This window comes from Cebus imitator, unplaced genomic scaffold (assembly GCF_001604975.1).
Source record: "Cebus imitator isolate Cc_AM_T3 unplaced genomic scaffold, Cebus_imitator-1.0 Scaffold214, whole genome shotgun sequence".
Classification (NCBI taxonomy): Eukaryota; Metazoa; Chordata; class Mammalia; order Primates; family Cebidae; genus Cebus; species Cebus imitator.
This window is the reverse complement of record NW_016107529.1, coordinates 297,240-318,380: the sequence shown is the minus strand read 5'-3', so window position 1 is coordinate 318,380 and position 21,141 is coordinate 297,240. Positions and strand designations below refer to the sequence as shown.

General features: G+C 39.6%; 1 long non-coding RNA gene across 1 annotated transcript; it reads right to left on the bottom strand.

The window, feature by feature from the left end:
- Positions 1-5,315: 5,315 nt before the first annotated feature.
- LOC108318011 lies at positions 5,316-14,052 on the bottom strand. Its single transcript, XR_001830984.1, has 3 exons — positions 13,972-14,052; positions 10,371-10,374; positions 5,316-5,400 (listed from the first exon to the last, which is right to left on the bottom strand). It is a non-coding gene; the product is annotated as an uncharacterized LOC108318011 (long non-coding RNA).
- Between the last annotated feature and the right edge of the window lie 7,089 nt (positions 14,053-21,141).

The window sequence follows — 21,141 nt, the reverse complement described above, 5'->3', positions numbered from 1 at the left end:
GGAAGGGTCTTGAGCACAAAAACTTCTGTCCACATGGAGTTGAGAGTGTTCCACCCTCTTAGTACATAGATATGTTCACCAGCACAGAAGTTCTTAAAAAAAACTCCATATGTTAAGCTGGCAACCAGACTTTATTCTGAAGCGATCTAGGAGTCCATCAAGAGTTGTTGCTTCATTAGAACAAACTACTCCTATCGACCTGGAAATTCCAAGTGATTTAGGAGCTCTGGGTCAGGAATCAGGGCCAGAAAGCAAACATTTAAAACAAAAGGTGCTCCAACCACCCATATCACTTAGGAAATTACATGAGTTTTAGGAACTCTGCATCAAGAACTGGGAATGGAAAAATATATATATATATCTTGTCTTATCACAGTATCACATCCTCTAAAGCAAAAACCACTTTTTCTGAAAACAGCGGGTATTGATAGGCATGAAAGAGCTTAGATCTGGTTTTAGAAAATGTTAATGAAAAATTATTGTTATTGCTACCCTCTAGGACCAGCTAGGAACCAAAAGAAAATCCTCAATAAGGGAGAGGGTGAATGACTATCTTCCTATGGTCCACTTTCCCACTGTTGAATAATCCCCGCCACAGAATTGACAATCCCACAATCTGAATCTGACTTGAGGAGTGGCTAGGAGACTATAAGAGGTAACATTCCCTGATTTCCATCCCCTCTCTGAGACCTAAGTGCCTATAGTAAAACGCTACTCTCAATCCTAGCTCTTAACAAACTGTGCATGGTTCTGGAAACCATTGGCCTTAGCCTGGGTTGTTAGGGAGACTCAGGTTGTGGCTTTTGAAAGTGACACTTGAGTAGGTCATGAACTTCTATCACTAGGACTGGTAAGCGAGACTGGCTTGGCCTTCAGCCACTGGTGCTGGAACCAGGCAACCCCTGGGACCTAAGCAGGAGGAGACTTGCCATGAAGGCTTGGTTCCAAGCTGGGAAGGTGCTCCTATGGCCTGGTGTTAGGTTGAAAGTGAGGCAAAAACTGCCTCATCTGACTGATGTATAAGGTTGGCTGGAATGGGGGAAGGAGGCTTGCTCGGATTGGGGCATGAGAAGGAGAAGGGTCCTGAATTTGCTGGCCAAGGCTGTGATAGATGGTACCAGCATCCCACTCCCACCTTGTGGAAGGACCTCAGCACAGGTTATCCCTCCCCCAAACATTTTACCAGGGGCCTTAGGATTGCCTCCACACCTGTCATGGCTGATGCATGCACTTGCTATTGTCGGACCCAAGCACAGGTTCGCTCAGTCCAGTTCCAACCAGCTTTGTTCCATTATCTAAGGCAGAGTGTGAGGTCTAGGCTTCGGGGAGATTCATAGCCCATCCTAATGCCTTGGACACCTAAGGACTTCTCCTGGTGAACAAAAGTCAGGCATGAACACCCTGCTGCTACCACATCAGCTTGTTTCTACCTGCAAGTGCAACCTGCTGGCTCAGAGACCAGCTCATATAACCCTCTGCAAATACTCCCAACACAAGAAGACAGTGCTTGGGACGTGGGAGAAGACTTGACCACCACTGCTACCACCATTGCCTATAGTATATCTGCTGCCCAGGAATGCAGGAGCCCACTCACTTGCCTAGAATAGCATGACTACAATTGACATGCAAGAAAGCCACCCAGAGGCCTAAGAATCACCCTGCCCAGCACTCTCAACACAGATGCCAGCATATACTGCTACAGGTCTTAAGGACAAACATGCATAGCTCACCACCACTACCACTGAAACCAGAAGGGTCCATATGGCATTCAAATATCCAGCACAGCTGCAACAAAGCCTCCACCAATAACCATAGACTTGATGGCTTAAGGTGAGACCCAGCACATTACCACCTGTGGCAGCTACGGAAAAAAAATTAAAGCGGATCTCTCAGCAGAAACCCTACAAGCAAGAAGAGAGTGGGGTCCAATATTCAACATCCTTAAAGAAAAGAACTTTCAACCTAGGATTTCATATCCAGCCAAACTAAGTTTCATAAGTGAAGGAGAAATAAAATCCTTTATGAACAAGCAATTACTCAGAGACTTCATCATCACCACCAGGCCTGCTTTACAAGAGCTCCTGAAAGAATAGAAAGCTCCTGAAAACACAGAAAGGAACAACCAGTGCCAGCCACTCCAAAAACGTACGAAATGGTAAAGAGCAGTGACACAATGAAGAAACTTCATCAACTAACAGGAAAAACAACCAGCTAACATCAAAATGCAGATCACATTCACACAAAACAATATTAACCCTAAATGTAAATGGGCTAAATGTCCCAATTAAAAGACACAGACTGGCAAATTGGATAAAAAGCCAAAACCTATCAGTGTGCTGTATCCAGGAAACCCATGTCACAGGCAAGGATACACATAGGCTCAAAATAAAGGGATTTGGAGGAAGATCTACCAAGCAAATGGAGAGGAAAAAAAAAAAAAAAGCAGGAGTTGCAATCATAGTCTCTGATAAAATAGATTTTAAACCAACAAAAATCAAAAGAGACAAAGGACATTAAATACTGGTAAAAAGATCAGTGCAACAAGAAAAGCTAATGATCCTAAATATATATGCACCCACTACAGGAGCACCCAGATGCATAAAGCAAGTTCTTAACGACTTACAAAGAGACTTAGACTCCTACACAATAATAGTGGGAGACTTTAACACTCTACTGTCAATATTAGACAGATCAACGAGACAGAAAATTCACAAGGATATCCAGGACTTGAACTCAGACCTGGACCAAGCAAACCTAATAGACATTTACAGAATTCTCCACCCCAAATCCACAGAATATACATTCTTCTCAGCACCACATCACACCTACTCTAAAATTGACCACATAATTAGAAGTAAATCACTCCTCAGCAAATGCAAAAGAATGGAAATCATAACAAACAGTCTCTCAGACCACAGTGCAATCAAGTTAGAACTCAGAATTCAGAAACTAACTCAGAACCGCACAGCTTTGTGGAAACCGAATAACTAGCTCTTAACTATGGACGGGATAAACAATAAAATGAAGGCAGAAATAAAGATGTTCTTCAAAACCAACGAGAACAAAGACAGAACATAGCAGAATCTCTGGGACACATTTAAAGCTGTGTCTAGAGGAAAATATATAGCTATAAATGCCCACATGAGAAGCAAGGAAAGATCTAAAATCGACACCCTGTTGTCAAAATTAAAAGAGCTAAAGGAGCAATATTAAAGAATCTCAAAACCTAGCAGAACACAAGAAATAACTAAGATCAGAGCAGAACTGAAGGAGATAGAGACACAAAAAAACCCGTCAAAAAATCAACAAATCCAGGAGCTGGTTTTTTGGAAAGATCAACAAAATAGACAGACCACTGGCCAGATTAATAAAAAAGAAAAGAGAGAATAATCAAATAGATGCAATAAAAAAAGTTAAGGGGATACCATGACAGATTCCACAGAAATAGAAACCACCATCAGACATTACTACAAACAACTCTATGCACATAAACCAGTAAACCTGGAAGAAATGGATAAATTCCTGGACACTTGCACCCTCCAAAGCCTAATCCAGGAAGAAGTTGAAACCCTGTAAAGGCCAATAACAAGGGCTGAAGTTGAGGCAGGAATTAATAGCCTACCCACCAAAAAAGCCCAGGTCCAGATGGGTTAACAGCCAAATTCTACCAGACATACAAAGAGGAGCTGGTACCATTCCTTCTGAAACTATTCCAAACAATACAAAAAGAAGGTATCCTTCCTATATCATTTTATGAGAACAATATCATCCTGATATCAAAACCTAGCAGAGACTCACAAGAAAAGAAAACTTCATGATGAACATAGATGCAAAAATCTTCAATAAAATACTGACAAACCAATTGCAATAGCACATCAAAAAGCTTATCCATCACGATTAAGTAGGCTTCATCCTGGGATGCAAGGCTGGTTCAACATATGCAAGTCTATAAACATAATTCACCACTTAAACAGAACGAAAGACAAAAGCCACATGATTATCTCAATAGATGCAGAGAAGGCCTGTGACAAAATTCAACAGCTCTTTATGCTAAAAACGCTCAATAAACTAGGTATCAATGGAACGTATCTCAAAATAATAAAAGCTATTTACAAGAAAGCCACAGCTAATGTTATACTGAATGGGCAAAAACTGGAAGCATTCCCTTTGAAATCTGGCACTAGACAAGGATGCCCTCTCTCACCACTTCTATTCAATATAGTATTGGAAGTTCTGGCCAGAGCAATAAGGCAAGAAAAAGAAATAAAGGATATTCAATTAGAGAAGGAGGAAGTAAATTTTCTCTATTTGCAGATGACATGATTATATATTTAGAAGACACCCATTGTCTCAGCGCAAAATCTCCTGAAACTGATAAGCAACTTCAGCAAAGTCTCAGGATACAAAATCCACGTGCAAAAATCACAAGCATTCCTATATTCCAATAAAAGACTTAAAGACAGCCAAATCAAGAATGAAATGCCGTTCACAATTGCTACAAAGAGAATAAAATACCTAGGAATACAACTGGCAAAGAATGTAAAGGATATCTTCAAGGAGAATTACAAACCACTGCTCAATGAAATAAGAGGACACAAACAGATGGAAAGACATAACGTGCTCATTGTTAGGAAGAATCAATATCGTGAAAATGGCCATACTGCCCAAAGTAATTTAGATTCAATGCTATCCCCATCAAGCTACCTATGACGTTCTTCACAGAACTGGAAAAACCACCTTAATCTTCATATGGAACCAAAAGAGAGCCTGCATGGCCAAGTCAATTCTAAGCAAAAGCAACAAAGTTGGAGGTATTATACTACCTGACTTCAAACTATACTACCAGGCTACAGTAATCAAAACAGCATGGTACTGGTACCAAAACAGAGATACAGATCAATGGAACAGAACAGAGGCCTCGGAGACAATGCAAAGGATATGAACACTTTACAAAAGAAGACATATATGAGGCCAAGAAACATATAAAAATATGCTCATCATCACTGGTCATTAGAGAAATGCAAATCAAAACTATGCTGAGACACCATCTCATACCAGTTAGAATGGTGATCATTAAAAAATCTGGAGACAACAGATTCTGGAGAGGATGTGGACAAATAGGAACACTTTTACACCATTGATGGGAGTGTAAATTAGTTCAACCATTTTGGAAGACAGTGTTGTGATTCCTTAAGGACCTAGAAATAGAAATTTCATTTGACCCAGCAATTCCATTACTGGGTATATATCCCAAGGATTATAAATCATTCTATTATAAGGACACATGCAGACAAATGTCACTGCAGCACTGTTTACAATAGCAAAGACTTGGAACCAACCCAAATGCCTATTGATGATAGACTGGATGGGGAAAATATGGCACATATACACCATGGAATACTCTGCAGCCATAAAAAAATGTTGAGTTCGTTTCCTTGGTAGGGACATGGATACACTCATATGCGGGTGTTGAACACTGAGAACACAGGGAGGGGAGCATCACACACTGGGGTCTGTCAGGGGGAACTAGGGGAGGGACAGCAGGGGGTGGAGAGTTGGGGAGGGATAACATGGGAAGAAATGCCAGATATAGGCGATAGGGAGGAAGGCAGCAAACCACATTGCCATGTATGTACCTATGCAACAATCTTGCACGTTCTTCACATGTACCCCCAAACCTAAAATGCAATAAAATATATGTATTTAAAAAAAAAGACATTTTTCCTTCAAAACCTTAGATAGATCATATGAGTCTCTCCTCATTTGTAAGATTTCCATTGAAAAGTCTGCTGGCAGACATATTGGAGCTCCATTTTATATTACTCGTTTCTTGTTTCTTACAGCTTTTAGGCTTCTTTCTTTATCATTGAACTTTGTGAGATTGATTATTAAATAGTTTGATTATTTGGCTTAAGTCAGCTTGGTGTTGCATAACCTTCCTATACGTGGTTATTGATGTCTTTCTCTAGGTTTTGGAAGTTCTTGTTATTATCTCTTTGAATAAATTTTCTGCCCATATCTCTTTCTCTGTCTTCTCTTTGAGGCCAATAAGTTTTAGATTTGCCCTTATAAGGCTACTTTCTAGATTCTGTAGGTTTACTTCATTGCTTTTTGTCTTTTTAAAAATACTCTGACTGTTTATTTTAAATAGCCTGTTTTCAGGGTCACTATTTTTTTTTTCTTTTGCTTGATCACTTCTGGTATTAAAAGACTTATGCATTCTTCAGTATATCAATTGCAATTTTCATATCCAGAAATTCTGTTTGATTCTTTTTAAATTATCTCAATCTCTTTATTAAATTACCTGATAGAGTTCTGAATCTTTTTCTCCATGTTATCTTGGATTCGTTTGCATTTTCTCAACACAGCTATTTTGAATGATCTGATAGGTAACATATTGTTTCTCTAGTATTGGTCCCTTGTACTTTACTGAGTACATTTGATGAGGTCATGTTTTTCTGAATGGTGCTGATGCTGGTAGATGTTTTTGGTGTCTGGGCATTGAAGAGGCAGTTATTTATTGCAGACTTCTCTGTTTAGGTTTGTTTGTACTTGTCCTCCTTGGGAAAGCTTTCAAGATATCTGAAAGAACTTGGGTGTTGTGATCTGTATTGGGGTTCTTCAGAGAAACAGAACTAATAGGATACATGTATATATGAAAGGGAGTTTATTAATGAGAGTTGACAAACTCCATCACAAGGTGAAGTTTCTTGATAGGCTCTCTGCAAGCTGAGGAGCAAGGAAGCCAGTAGTAGCTCAGTCCAAGTCCCAAAACCTCAAAAGTAGGGAAGCCAACAGTGTAGCCTTCAGTCTGTCACTGAAGGCTTAAGAGCCCCTGGCAAACCACTGGGTAAGTTCGAGAGTCCAAAAGCCAAAGAACCTGGAGTCTGATGTTCAAAGGCAGGAAGCCTCCAGCACAGGAGAAGGATGAAAGTCAGAAGTCTGAGAAAGTCACTTTCTTCCACCTGCTTTTTCTAGCTGTACTGGCAGCCAGTTGGATGGTTTTCACCAAGATTGAGAGTAGATCTGCCTCTTTCAGTCCACTGACTAAAATGTTAATCTTCTCTGGGAAGACCCACACAGACACACCCAGAAACAATACTTTGCATCCTTCAATCAAGTTGACAATATTAACCATCCCATGATTTAAGCTACATCTGCTTTAGATGACACCCCAAGCCTAATATGCTGTGGTTCTTGCACACTCATAGAGGTACTGCCTTGATAGTCTTGTGCAAGATCCAGGAGAATTCTGTGGTTTACCAGGGAGGGATTCCTATTCTTTTCCCTTACATTCTTCCAAAACAAACAGTATCTTTTTGTTCTGAACCTCCTGGAATTAGAGGTGACATGACGCAAAAACCCATGTGGTTACCACAACTAGGGCTGTGCTGGATTAAACCTGAAGCCATCACAGCACTCAGTCTCACCCAAGGCCTAGTGTAACCACTCCTTGGATACTGCCAATGTTCACTCAAGGCTCTGGGGCTCTACAGTCAGCATGTGGCAAAGCCAGCCAGGCCAGTTTTTTTCCCTTCAGGGAGGCAATTGCTCCCAGACCCCAGGAGGGTCCAGAGGTACTGCCCAGGAGTCAGGGACTAGAGTCAAATACCTTAGAAGTCTACCTGGTTTTCTACTATACTGTAGCTGAACTGGCACTCAAGTCATAAGACACAGCATTTCCCACTTTTTTTTCCTTTTTCTAAAAGATGACCCTTACCCTGTAGCCACTGCCACCATAGGCCATGAAGAGTACTACCAGAATACTGTTGATGTTCCCTTAAGGTTCAAGAGCTCTTAAGTCAGTTTTTGGTGAATGTTGCTTGGCCTGCAACTTATCCTTTATGATACTAGGCTCCTTGCTGGCCCATGGCAAGTCCAGAGGTGCTGTACAAGTGTCAAGTTTTAGAATCAGGGATCCCAGTGAGGTGTAGTGGCTCATGCCTGTAATCCCAGCACTTTGGGAGGCCTAGACAGACAAATCACGAGGTCAAGAGATTAATAGCATCCTGGGCAACATGATGAAACCTTGTCTCTACGAAAAATACAAAAATTAGCTGGGCATGGTGGCATGCACATGTAGTCCCAGTTATTTGAGGGGCTGAGGCAGGAGAATTGCTTGAACCTGGCAGGGAGAAGTTGCAGTGAGCCAGGATTGCACCACTGCACACCAGCCTGGTGACAGTGAGACTCCATCTAAAAAAAAAAAATCAGGGAACCCAAAAGCCAGCTTGGTGTTCTGCCCCACTGTGGCCATGCTGGTACCTAAGGTTCAAGGCAAAGTCTCCTTTACTTTTTTCTCTACTTTTCTCAAGAAGGAGTTTTTTTCCATAGCTGCCACAAGTGGTAATGTGCTAGGTCTCACCTGAAGCCAGCAAGTCTATGGCTCACCCACAGCCCTTGAGGTACTATGTGGGTATCACTGCTGGTTATTCAGGGTCCAAGGGCTCTTCTGTTAGCGGGTAATAAATGTTGCTATGACTGAGTTTTTTGCTTTAAGGTAGAAGCTTCTTCTCTGGTCCAGGGTCTGACTGGAAATGTCCTGGAGCTAGTGCCTGGAACAAGGCCTCACTACTCTAACTGGTGCCCTATCATACTGTGGTAGAGCTGGTATTTAATATGCAAGACAAAGTCTTCCCCACTCTTCTATCTTTTCTTCTCAAGCATAAGGAAGGGGTCTCTTTTGGAGCTATGAACTTTGCAGCCTTGGGTTAGGGGACAGGTGATACCAGCTCTCCCATTGCCATCCCAACTGATATCTCAGTATGTCATATCCTTCCCCAATTCACTGTCTCTGGGTAGCAAAAGGACTCACCTAGAAGTGGCAGACCTTATGGCCTAGACTGCCTTTTATGTTTACTTAGAGACCCAGACCACTTTAGCCCTTGGTGGTGAGGTTTGCAAGAACTCAAGTTGGGACCACTGGGAACAGTTATTCTTCTCTGGTTAGGGCTGGGTTAAACCTCCATGGGTGAGTTTCAGCTGAGTTTGGTCCAGTTTTCCTTTCTATGCTAAGAGAACAGCCCTGAGTTCAATGTCTCATCATTGCTGTGTTCTTCCTTCCCCAGCGCCCAGAGACACTCTCTGAATTATGCTGCTGCCACCAGGGTATGAGGTAGTAGTGGTGTCAATGAGTCAAGACTGTTTTTTCTATTTCTTCAGTGCCTCTTTGAAGAATATGAAGTTAAAACCAGATGCTATGAGGGTTCACCTGATTTTTGGTTCCTATGAATGTGTCTTTTTGTGTGTGCAGATAGTTGTTAAACTGGTGTCCTTGTAGGAGGGACAATTGATGGAGCCTTCTATTTTTCTCTTTCTCTGCCTCCTCTCAAACATGGTTTCTTAAAAATATATTGTTATTAAAAACCCTTGGTGTCTGGAGTGTCTTAAAAACATCACTAATAAGGCTTGATCTATTTGCAAATGGAAAGTCAAAATTTGTTTAGTAAGCTAAAAACATGATGGTTTCAACTGTTTTATTATTATGTCTCTGAGACCGAAGCTAAAATTTTAAAAACTTTTATGTGTGCTCACTTAAAAAAGTGCATTTGCATTTTCAAGGCTCTTCCTCAGAAACTCAAACTCTTTGCTGATGATTGCTTGTCCTACAGAGTAATCTGTCTTTGGCATGGAAGAAATCTTATTTATAGGAACTTCTCTGCATAGCACTGTTGGAGCATTGTGATGAATTAGAAAAACCGTGGTCTTTGTAGTCTGGACCTCCTGGATTTAAATCCTGGCTCTTTGTGTCTTAGCTCTGAGACTGTCTGTGTATATTTATGTGTGTGTGTGTGTGTGTGTGTGTACGCGTGTGCACATGTGTGTGTTTGTAGACAGGATCTCGCTTTGTCACCCAGGCTGAAGTGAAGTGGGGTAATCATACCTCACTGCTGCCTGGAACTCCTGGCCTCAAACAATCCTCTCCCCTCAGCTTCCTGAGTAGATGGGATTACATCATCACACCCAGATAAGGTTTTCAAATTTTCTGAAGAGATGAGATCTCACTATGTTGCCTAGTCTGGCTGATACTTCCACTTCAAGGGATCCTCCCACCTCAGTCTCCTAAAGTGCTGGGATTATGGGCATGACCCACCATGCTCAGTCAAAATGTGTGAGAAGAAAATTTAAATTTTAATTATAAACATTATACATAATAATATAGAAGTGTTTAAAAGGGAACAAGTCTCTTTTCAAAAACAATTATGCATACAATGTGCATTTTTTTCCCAAATTGAAAATGAAGTCTTTTACTTTCATAGTACAGAGTATACTATTCTTTCTGATATAGGTAGGAATAAGTTGGTGGTGATAACTTAATATAAAATAGGATCTCTGGGGTCTTTTTGCTGAACTACATTAGCTGCTTGTACTTATCTATTCCAACTATCACTGAGGTGCTGGAGGATGGAAGAAGATACATTAGACATCTAGGGAAATGTTATTGGGGGATATAGTACTAAGAAAAAAATTAAACTATTATATACTACCCTAGAAATTTGAAATAGCATTGAATTTTTTTCTCATAATATGTGAACTTTTGTCATTTTCTTATAAGAAATATGCAGAGTATTCTCCCTATCCACCATTGGGAGTCCTGGTTTTCTGTGACTTCAGGATGTTTCATCATGACATAGGATATGATGATGGAGTTCACATTATAGGAATAGATAGTACTAAAGAATAGAAAGTTTTTTTGCTTTTGCTCCTCTAGCTCTTTCAATTTTGATGATAGGGTATTGGTTTTAGATCTTTCCTTGTTCTCATGTGGGCATTTATTGCTGTAAATTTCCCTCTCGACACTGCTTTAAAGGTGTCCCAGAGATTCTGGTAAGTTGTGTCTTCATTCTGATTGGTTTCAAAGATTATCTTTATTTCTGCCTTCATTTCATTGTTTATCCAGTCGACACTCAGAAGCAAGTTGTTCAGTTTCCAAGGAATTGTGTGGATTTGAGTGAGTTTCTTAATCCTGAGTTCTAATCTGAGAATAGATTAGATTAGATTAGCGCTGTAGTCTGATAGACTGTTTTTTATGATTTCTGTTTTTTTTGCATTTGCTGAGGAGTGATTTGCTTCCAGTTATGTGGGCAGTTTTAGAGTAAGTGGGATGTGGTGCTGGGAAGAATGTATATTCTATGGATTTAGGGTGGAGCGTTCTGTATATGTCTGTTAGGTCTGCTTGGTCCAGCTCTGCATTCAAGTCCTGGATATCCTTTTTAATTGTCTGTCTCGTTGATCGGTCTAATATTGACAGTAGAGTGTTGAAGTCTCCTACTATTATTGTGTGGGAGTCAAAAGCTAGCAGAAGACAAGAAATAATTAAGATCAGAGCCAAACTCAAGGAGATAGAGACACAAAAAAGCCCTTCAAAAAATCAATAAATCCAGGAGCTTGATTTTTGAAAAGATCAAAAAAAAAAAAAAATAGACAGACTGCTAGCCAGACTAACAAAAGAGAGAAGAATCAAATAGATGCAATAAAAAATGATAAAGGGGATATCACCACTGATTCCGCAGAAATACAAACTACTATCAGAGATTACTACAAAGAGCTCTACCTACATAAACCAGTAAACCTGAAAGAAACAGATAAATTTCAGGACACTTGGACTCTACGAAGAATAACCAGGAAGAAGTTGAAAACCTAAATAGACCAATAACAAAGGCTGAAGTTGAGGCAGCAGTCAATAGCCTACCAACCATAAAAAGTCCAGGTCCAGACATGTTCACAGCCAAATTCTCCCAGACATACAAAGAGGAGCTGGTTCCATTCCTTCTGAAACTATACCAAACTACAAAAGGAGGGAATCCTCCCTAACTCATTCTATGAGACCAACATCACCCTGATACCAAAACCAGGCAGAGACTCAACTAAAAAAGAAAACTTCAGACCAATATCCATGATGAACATCAACACAAAAATCTTCAATAAAATACTGGCAAACGGAATGCAACAGCACATCAAAAAGCTTATTCATCACAATCAAGTAGGCTTCATCCTGGGGATGCAAGGCTGGTTCAACATATACAAGTCCATAAATGTAATCCATCACATAAACAGAACCAAGGACAAAAACCACATGATTATCTCAATAGATGCAGAGAAGGCCTTTGACAAAATTCAACAGCCCTTCATGCTAAAAACTCTCAATAAACTAGGTATCAATGGAACGTATCATAAAATAATAAAAGCTATTTATGACAAACCTAAAGCCAATATCATACTGAATGGGCAAAAACTGGAAGCATTCCCTTTGAAATCTGGCACTAGACAAGGAAGCCCTCTCTCACCACCCCTATTCGGTATAGTATTGGAAGTTCTAGCCAGAGCAATCAGGCAAGAAAAAGAAATAAAGTGTATCCAATTAGGAAAAGAAGAAGTCAAAATTGTCTCCGTTTGCAGACAACATGATTATATATTTACAAGACCCCATCATCTCAGCCCAAAATCTCCTGAAACTAATAAGCAACTTCAGCAAAGTCTCAGGATACAAAATCAACGTGCAGCAATCACAAGCATTCCTATATACTAATAACAGACTTAAAGAGAGCCAAATGAAGAATAAATTGCCATTCACAATTGCTACAAAGAGAATAAAATACCTAGGAATACAACTCAAAATGATGTAAAGGACCTCTTCAAGGAGAACTACAAACCACTGCTCAACAAAATAAGAGAGTACACAAACAAGTGGGAAAACATTCCATGCTCTGGTTAGGAAGAATCAATATTGTGAAAATGGCCATCCTGCCCAAAGTAATTTATAGACTCAACGCTATCCCCATCAAGCTACCAATGACCTTCTTCACAGAACTGGAAAAAAACACTTTAAAATTCATATGGAACCAAAAAAGAGCCTGCATAGCCAAAGCAATCCTAAGCAACAACAACAAAGCTGGAGACATCACACTGCCAGACTTCAAACTATACTATGAAGCAACAGTAATCAAAATAGCATGGTGCTGGTACCAGAAGAGAGACATAGACCAATGGAACAGAACAGAGGCCTCGGAAGCATCACTGCATAACTACAACCATCTGATCTTTGACAAACCTGACAAAAACAAGCAATAGAGAAAGTACTCCATGTTTAATAAATGTTGTTGGGAAAACTGGCTAGCAATGTGCAGAAAGCAGATCCCTTACTGACACCTTACACTGAAATTAACTCCAGATGGATTAAAGATTTAAACATAAAACCTAACACCATAAAAAATCTAGAAGAAAATGTAGGCAAAGCCATCCAGGATATAGACATAGGCAAGGACTTAATCACTAAAACACCAAAAGCAATGACAACAAAAGCCACAATGGATAAATGGGGTATAATTAAACTTCAGAACTTCTGTACAGCAAAAGAAACAATCATTAGAGTGAACTGACAAGCAACAGAATGGGGAAAAAATTTTGCCATCTACCCATCTGACTATGGGCTAATATCCAGAGTCTTCAAAGAACTAAAACAGATATACAAGAAATAAACGAACCCATTCAAAAGTGGGCGAAGGATATGAACAGACAGTTTTCAAAAGAAGACATATCTGAGGCCAAGAAACATATAAAAAATGCTCATCATCACTGATCATTAGAGAAATGCAAATCAAAACCACATTGAGTTATCATCTCACACCAGATAGAATGGTGATCATTAAAAAATCTGGAGAAAACAGATGCTGGAGAGGATGTGGAGAAATAGGAACACTTTTACACTGTTGGTGGAAGTGTAAATTAGTTCAATCATTGTGGAAGACAGTGTGGTGATTTCTAAAGGATCTAGAAATAGAAATTCCATTTGACCCAGCAATCCCATTACTGGGTATATACCCAAAGGACTATAAATCATTCTATTATAAAGACACATGTACACATATGTTCATTGCAGCCCTATGTACAATAGCAAAGACCTGGAATCCACCCAAATGCCTATCAATGATAGAGTGGACAAAGAAAATGTGGTACACCATGGAACACTACGCAGCCATAAAAATGATGAGTTTGTGTCCTTTGTAGGGACTTGGATGAACCTGGAAACCATCATTCTCAGCAAACTGACACAAAAACAGAAAATCAAATACTGCATGTTCTCACTTACAGGCGGTGTTGTTGAATAATGAGAACACATGTACTCAGGGAGAGGAGCATCACACACTGGGAGCAGTGGAGGGGGAGCTAAGGGAAGGACAGCAGGGAGTGGGGTGGATGGGGAGGGATAACATGGGGAGAAATGCCAGATATAGATGAAGGCGGAATAGAGGCAGCAAACCACCTGGTTATGTATGCACCTATGCAGCAACCCTGTATGACCTGCACATGTACCCTAGAACCTAAAGAGAAATTTAAAAAAAATAATAAAGAATAGAGAGATGTATTAATTTCCCCAAGGTTATTATAAGGAGCCATTATATAGTCTATATTGTGATTAAACACAATGAAATTTCACTCAGGCACTTGCCTGCCTGATTGAATATTCTAATTAAAATGAGAAATATAGATCAGTTCATTCATTTTTTAAATAAATATTTTTTGAGTAAATATTTTTTCTTTTCTCCATGTTCTCATAACCTTTCATAGGTTGATACATATTACCTTACATTGACAATAAAAAATTTAAAGGCAGAAGGATTGGGGTTATATTGATCTTTGTATTCCAGTGCCTTAAAATATTAGGCATTTAATGAATGTTTGCTAATTAATTAATAATAATAAAATGAAGACTTGAAACGTGATGCTAAGAGTAGCCATACTAGACTGAATTTATTATCAAGGAGTATAGAATCAAGCATCCTCATGGCAGATAGGAAGCAGGACTAGGTTGGAGCTCTGACTTGGATGGACAAAACAGCATGCGGAGGCTCACATTGTGAATCATAGCTCCAGATCGACTGTAAGAACAAACCAGCAATCCCGAGAGGACTCACAGACCTTCATAAGAAAGCCGACTGCTCCTGCAGGACACAGAAGACACCCCAAATACTGTGAATGTCCCAGCTGGAAGTGGGAGAGGGAGAGCCCCCTTTCCTAAAGACACACCCCCACTGGAGAAACTGAAGGTCTGTTTGCAGGAGAAGTTTCCGACCTTACTTAGAACTGAGTCAATTTAGAGTGACGAGGCCATTCCTGCCTGGCACCACAGGGATCCATCAGGAAGGCAGCCTGAGGAGCAGAGGAGAAAACACCACAGGGAGAAAGAAATCTCCAGCTTAACATATAAGCCTCATGGCCAGAACTCAGGGGAGGGTGCGAATCCAGTGTGCAGACTCCACGGGTGTGGGAAGAACTAAGCCTTTTTTTTTTTTCCATAGCTGGGAGGTGGGTAGCCTGGGATAAATCCTCAAGCCTGGCTCGCCCACCACCTGGAAAAAGACTCAAGGCTGTTACATGGGCACGGTGGGAGTGAGACTGGCCCTTCGGTTTGCATGGGAGCTAGATGAAACCTGTGGTTGCCGGCTTTCCCCCACTTCCCTAGCAACTTACATGACTCAGTAGAGGCAGCCATAATCCTCCTAGGTACACAACTCCATTGACCTGGGAACCTCACCCCCATCTCCCACAGCAGCTGCAGCAAGACTTCCACCCAAGGAAAGTCTGAGCTCAGACATGCCTAACTTTGCCTCCACCTGATGGTCCTTTCCTACCCCCAGCCACAACTAAAGATGAAGGGCATATAATCTTGGGAGTTCTAGGGCCCCACCCACTACCAGTTTCTCTCCATACTATCACAGCTGATGCTCTCTGGAAAGCACCACCTCTTGGCAGGAGGCAATCAGCACAAAAATAGAGCATTAAACCACCAAAGTTAAGAACACTAATGGAGTCCATTGTACACCCTTGTCACCTTCACCAGAAGAGATGCTGGTATAAGGATATACCATATGGGCTGAGACCCATAGACGGCTCACATCACAGGCGACTGCACAGATACCCTCTAGTATAAGCCCAGAGCTGGGTAGACTTGCTGAGTGGCTAGCCCCAGAAGAGAAACAACAATCACTGTAGTTTGGCTCACAGCAAGCCACATCCATAGGAAAAGGGGGAGAGTACAACTTCAAGGGAACACCCCATGGAACAAAAGAATCTGAACAGTAACCTTCAGCCCTAGATCTTCCCTCTAACAGAGCCTGCCCAAATGAGAAGGAACCAGAAAACCAACTCTGGTAATATGACAAAACAGGGCTTCTTAACACCTCTCGAAAAAAATCACACTAGTTCACCTTCAATGGATCCAAACCAATAAGAAATCCCTGATTTACCTGAAAAAGAATTTGAGAGGTTAGTTATTAAGCTAATCAGGGAGGAACCAGCAAACGGCAAAGCCCAATGCAAGGAAATCCAAAAAACAATACAAAAAGTGAAGGGAGAAATATTCAAGGAAATAGATAAAGAAAGAAAAAATCAAAATTCAGGAAACATTGGACATACTTATGAATTGCAAAATGCTAGCTGGGCATGGTGGCTCATGCCTGTAATCCCAGCACTTTGGGAGGCTGAGGCAGTTGGATCACCTGAGGTCAGGAATTCGAGACCAGCCTGGCCAATATAGTGAAACCCTATCTTTATTTAAAATACAAAAATTAGCCAGGCATGGTGGCACGTGCCTGTAGTTCCAGCTACTTGGGAGGCTAAGGCAGGAGAATTGCTTGAACCCAGGAGGCAAAGGTTGTGGTGAGCTGAAATGGCACCGCTGGAGTCCAACATGGCAACAGAGCAAGACTCCATCTAAAGAAAACAAAAAAGAAAAAAAAAAAGAAAAAAATGCAAAATGCTCTGGAACATCTCAGCAATATCAGCAATAGAATTAAACAAGTAGAAAAAGAAATTTAGTGCTGAAAGACAAGGTCTTTTAATTACTCCAATCCAACAAAGACAAAGAAAAACGAATAAGAAAATCTGAACAAAGTCTCAAAGAAGTCTGGGATTATGTTAAATGACCAAACCTAAGAATAATTGGTGTTCCTAGGGAGAAGAGAATTCTAAAAGCTTGGAAAATGTATTTAGGGGAATAATTGAGGAAAACTTCGGCCTTGCTAGAGACCTAGACATCGAAATACAAGTAGCACAAAGACCACCTGGAAAATTATTTGCAACAAGATTATTGTCTAGGCACATTGTCATCAGGTTATCCAAAACTAAGATGAAGGAAAGAATCTTAAGAGCTGTGAGACAGAAACACCAGGTAACCTATAAAGGAAAACTTATCAGATTAACCACAAATTTCTCAGCAGAAACCCTACAATCTAGGAGGGTTTGGGGTCCTATCTTCAGGCTCCTTAAACAAAACAATGATCAGCCAATAATTTTGTATCCAGCAAAACTAATCCATCATATATGAAGGAACAATAAAGGAATGATACAGTCTTTTTCAGACAAACAAATGCTGAGAGAATTTGCTGCTACCAAGCTATGACTATAAGAACTGCTAAAAGGAGCTCTAAATCTTGAAACAAATTCTGGAAACACATCAAAACAGAACCACTTTAAAGTGTAAATCACACAAGATCTATAAAACAAAAATACAAATTAAAAGGCAAAAACAAAAATTCTAAAAATCAAAGTGCTGAAGCAACAAATAGCATAATGAATGCAATGGTACCTCACACCTCAATATTAACATCAAACATAAATGGTCTAAATGCTCCACTTAAAAGATACAGAACTGCTGAATGGATAAGAACTCACCAACCAAGTATCTGCTGCCTTCAGGAGACTCATCTAATATGTAAGGACTCACATAAACTTAAAGTAAAGGGGTGGAAAATGGCATTTCACGCATATGGATGCCAAAAGCAAGCAGGAGCAGCTATTCTTATATCAGACAAAATACATTTTAAAGCAACAAAAGTTAAAAGAGACAAAGATGGACATTATATAGTGATCAAAGGCCTTATCCAACAGGAAAATATCACAGTCCTAAACATATATGCACCTAACACTGGAGTTCCCAAATATATAAAACAATTACTAATAGACCTAAGAAATGAGGTAGACAGTAACACAATAATAGTGAGAAACTTTAGTACTCCACTGACAGTACTAGACAGGTCTTCAAGACAAAAAGTCAACAAAGAAACAATGGACTTAAACTATACTTTGGAACAAATGGACTTAACAGATATATACAGAACATTTCATCCAATAGCTGCAGAATACACATTCTATTCAACAGTGCATGGAACTTTCTCCAAGGTAGATCATATGATAGGCCATAAAATGAGCGTCAATAAATTTAAGAAAATTGAAATTATATCAAGCACTCTCTCATATCACAGTGGAATAAAACTGAAAATCAATTCCAAAAGTAAGCATCAAGACCATGCAAATACATGGAAAGTAAATAACCTGCTCCTGAATGAGCATTAAGTCAAAAACAAAATCAAGATAGAAATTAAGAAATTCTTCAAACTGAATTAAAATAATGACTCAAGCCATCAAAACCTCTGGGATACAGCAAAGGCAGTGCTAAAAGGAAAGTTCATAGCCCTCAGTGCCTGCATGAAAAAGATTAATAAAGCACAAACTGACACTCTACACTCTAAGGTCACACCTCAAGGAACTAAAGAAACAAGAACAAACCAAACCCAAACTCAGCAGAAGAAAGGAAATAACCAAGATCAGGGCAGAACTAAATGAAATTGAAAGAAACAAACAAAAAAATACAAAGATAAATGAAACAAAAAAAAAGCTGGTTCTTTGAAAATATAAGTAAAATTGATAGACTATTAGCAAGATTAACCAAGAAAAGAGAGAAAATCCAAATAACCTCATTAAGAAAAGAAACAGAGGGTATTACAATGACATCACTGAAATACAAAATATCATTCAAGGCTACTGTGAACATGTTTATGCACATAAACTAGAAAATCTAGAAGAAATGGATAAATTCCTGGAAAAATGCAACCCTTCTAGCTTAAATCAGGAAGAATTAGATACCCTGAACAGACCAATAACAAACAATGAGATTGAAATGGCAATTTAAAATTACCAACCAAAAAAGTCCTGGAACAGATGGATTCACGGCAGAATTCTACCTGACCTTCAAAGAAGAATTGGTACCAATCATTTTGACACTATTTTACAAGATAAATAAAGAAGGAACCCCTGCTAATTCATCCTGTGAAGCCAGCATCACCCTAATACCAAAACCAGGAAAGGATATAACCAAAAAAGAAAACTACAGACTGATATCCTTGATGAAAATAGATGAAAGTAATCCACCATGATCAAGTGGGTTTCATACCAGGGATGCAGGGATGGTTTCACATATGCAAGTCAATAATGTGATACACCAGATAAACAGAATTGAAAACAAAAATCACATGTTAATCTCAATAGATGCAGAAAACACAGTTGACAAAATCCAGCATCTCTTTGTGATTAAAACTTTCTGCAAAATTGGCATACAAAGGACATACTTCAATGTAATAAAAGTCATCTATGACAAACCCAGAGCCAACATAATAAGCATTACCTCTGGAACAAGAATAGGATGCTCACTGTCACCACTCCTCTTCAAAATAGCACTGGAAGTCCTAGTCAGAGCAATCAGACAAGAGAAAGAAATAAGGGGCATCCACATCGGTAAAGAGGAAATCAAATTGTCATTGTTTGATGATGATGTAATTGTTTATCTTGAAAACCCTAAAGACTCCTCCAGAAAGCTCCTAGAACTGACAAAAGAATTTAGCAAAGTTTCCGGATACAAGATTAATGTACACAAATCAGTATCTCTTCTATATATCAACAGCAACCAGCAGAGAATCAAATCAAGAACTCAACCCCTTTTACAGTAGCTACAAAAACAAATAAAATACTGAGGAATATACCTAACCAAGATGGTGAAAGATCTCTACAAAGAAAACTACAAAATATTGCTAAGGCTGGGTGCAGTGGCTCACACCTGTAATCCCAGCACTTTGAGAGGCTGAGGTGGGAGGATCATGAGGTCAAGAGATTGCGAACAGCCTGACCAACATGGTGAAACCCTGTCTCTAATAAAAATACAAAAATTAGCCCTGTGTGGTGGCATGTGCCTGTAGTTTCAGCTACTTGGGAGGCTGAGGCAGGAGAATCGCTTGAATTCGGCAGGCAGAGGTTGCAGTGAGTTGAGATTGCACCACTGCACACTCCAGCCTGGCGACAGAGCAAGACTCAAAACAAACAAACAAACAAACAAAAAACCAAACAAATAAAAAACACTGCTGGAAGAAATCATAGACCACACAAACAAATACATTTCATGCTCATGGATGGGTATAATCAATATTGTGAAAATGACCATACAGCCAAAAGCAATCTACAAATTCAACGCTATCCCCATCAAATACTACCAGCACTCTTCACAGAATTAGAAGAAAAAAAATTCTAAAATTTGTGTGGAACCAAAAAGGAGCCCACATAGCCAAAGCAAGACTAAGCAAAAAGAAAAAATCTAGAGACATCACACTATCTGATTTCAAACTATAGTATAAGGGCCATAGTCACCAAAACATCCTGGTACTGCTATAAAAATAGGCACATAGGCCAATGGAACAGAATAGAGATCCCAGAAATAAACCCAAATACCTAAAATCAACTGATCTTCAACAAAGCAAACAAAAACATAAAGTGGGAAAGGACAGCCTTTTCAACAAATAGTGCTGGTATAATTAGCTAGCCACATGTAGGGGAATAAAACTGGATCCTCATCTTCACCTTATAAAAAAAATCAACTCAAGGTGGATTAAAGACTTAAATCTAAGGCCTGAAACTACAAATATTCTCAAGGATAACATTGGAAAAACCCTTCTAGACATTGGCTGAAGGAAGGATTTCATGACCAAGAACCCAGAAGCAAATGCAATAAAAACAAACATAAAAGTTGGGACTTAATTAAACTAAAGAGTTTTTGCACAGCAATAGGAACAGTTAGCAAAGTAAGCAACCCACAGAGTGGGAGAAAATCTTCACAATCTATGCATCTGACAAAGGACTAATATACAGAATCTACAATGAACTGAAACAAGTCAGTAAGAAAAAAACAAACAATACTGTCAAAAAGTGGGCTAAGGACGTGAATAGATAATTCTCAAAAGAAGATATACAAATGGCCAGCAAACATATGAAACAATGATCAACATCACTAATGATCAGGGAAATGCAAATTAAAAC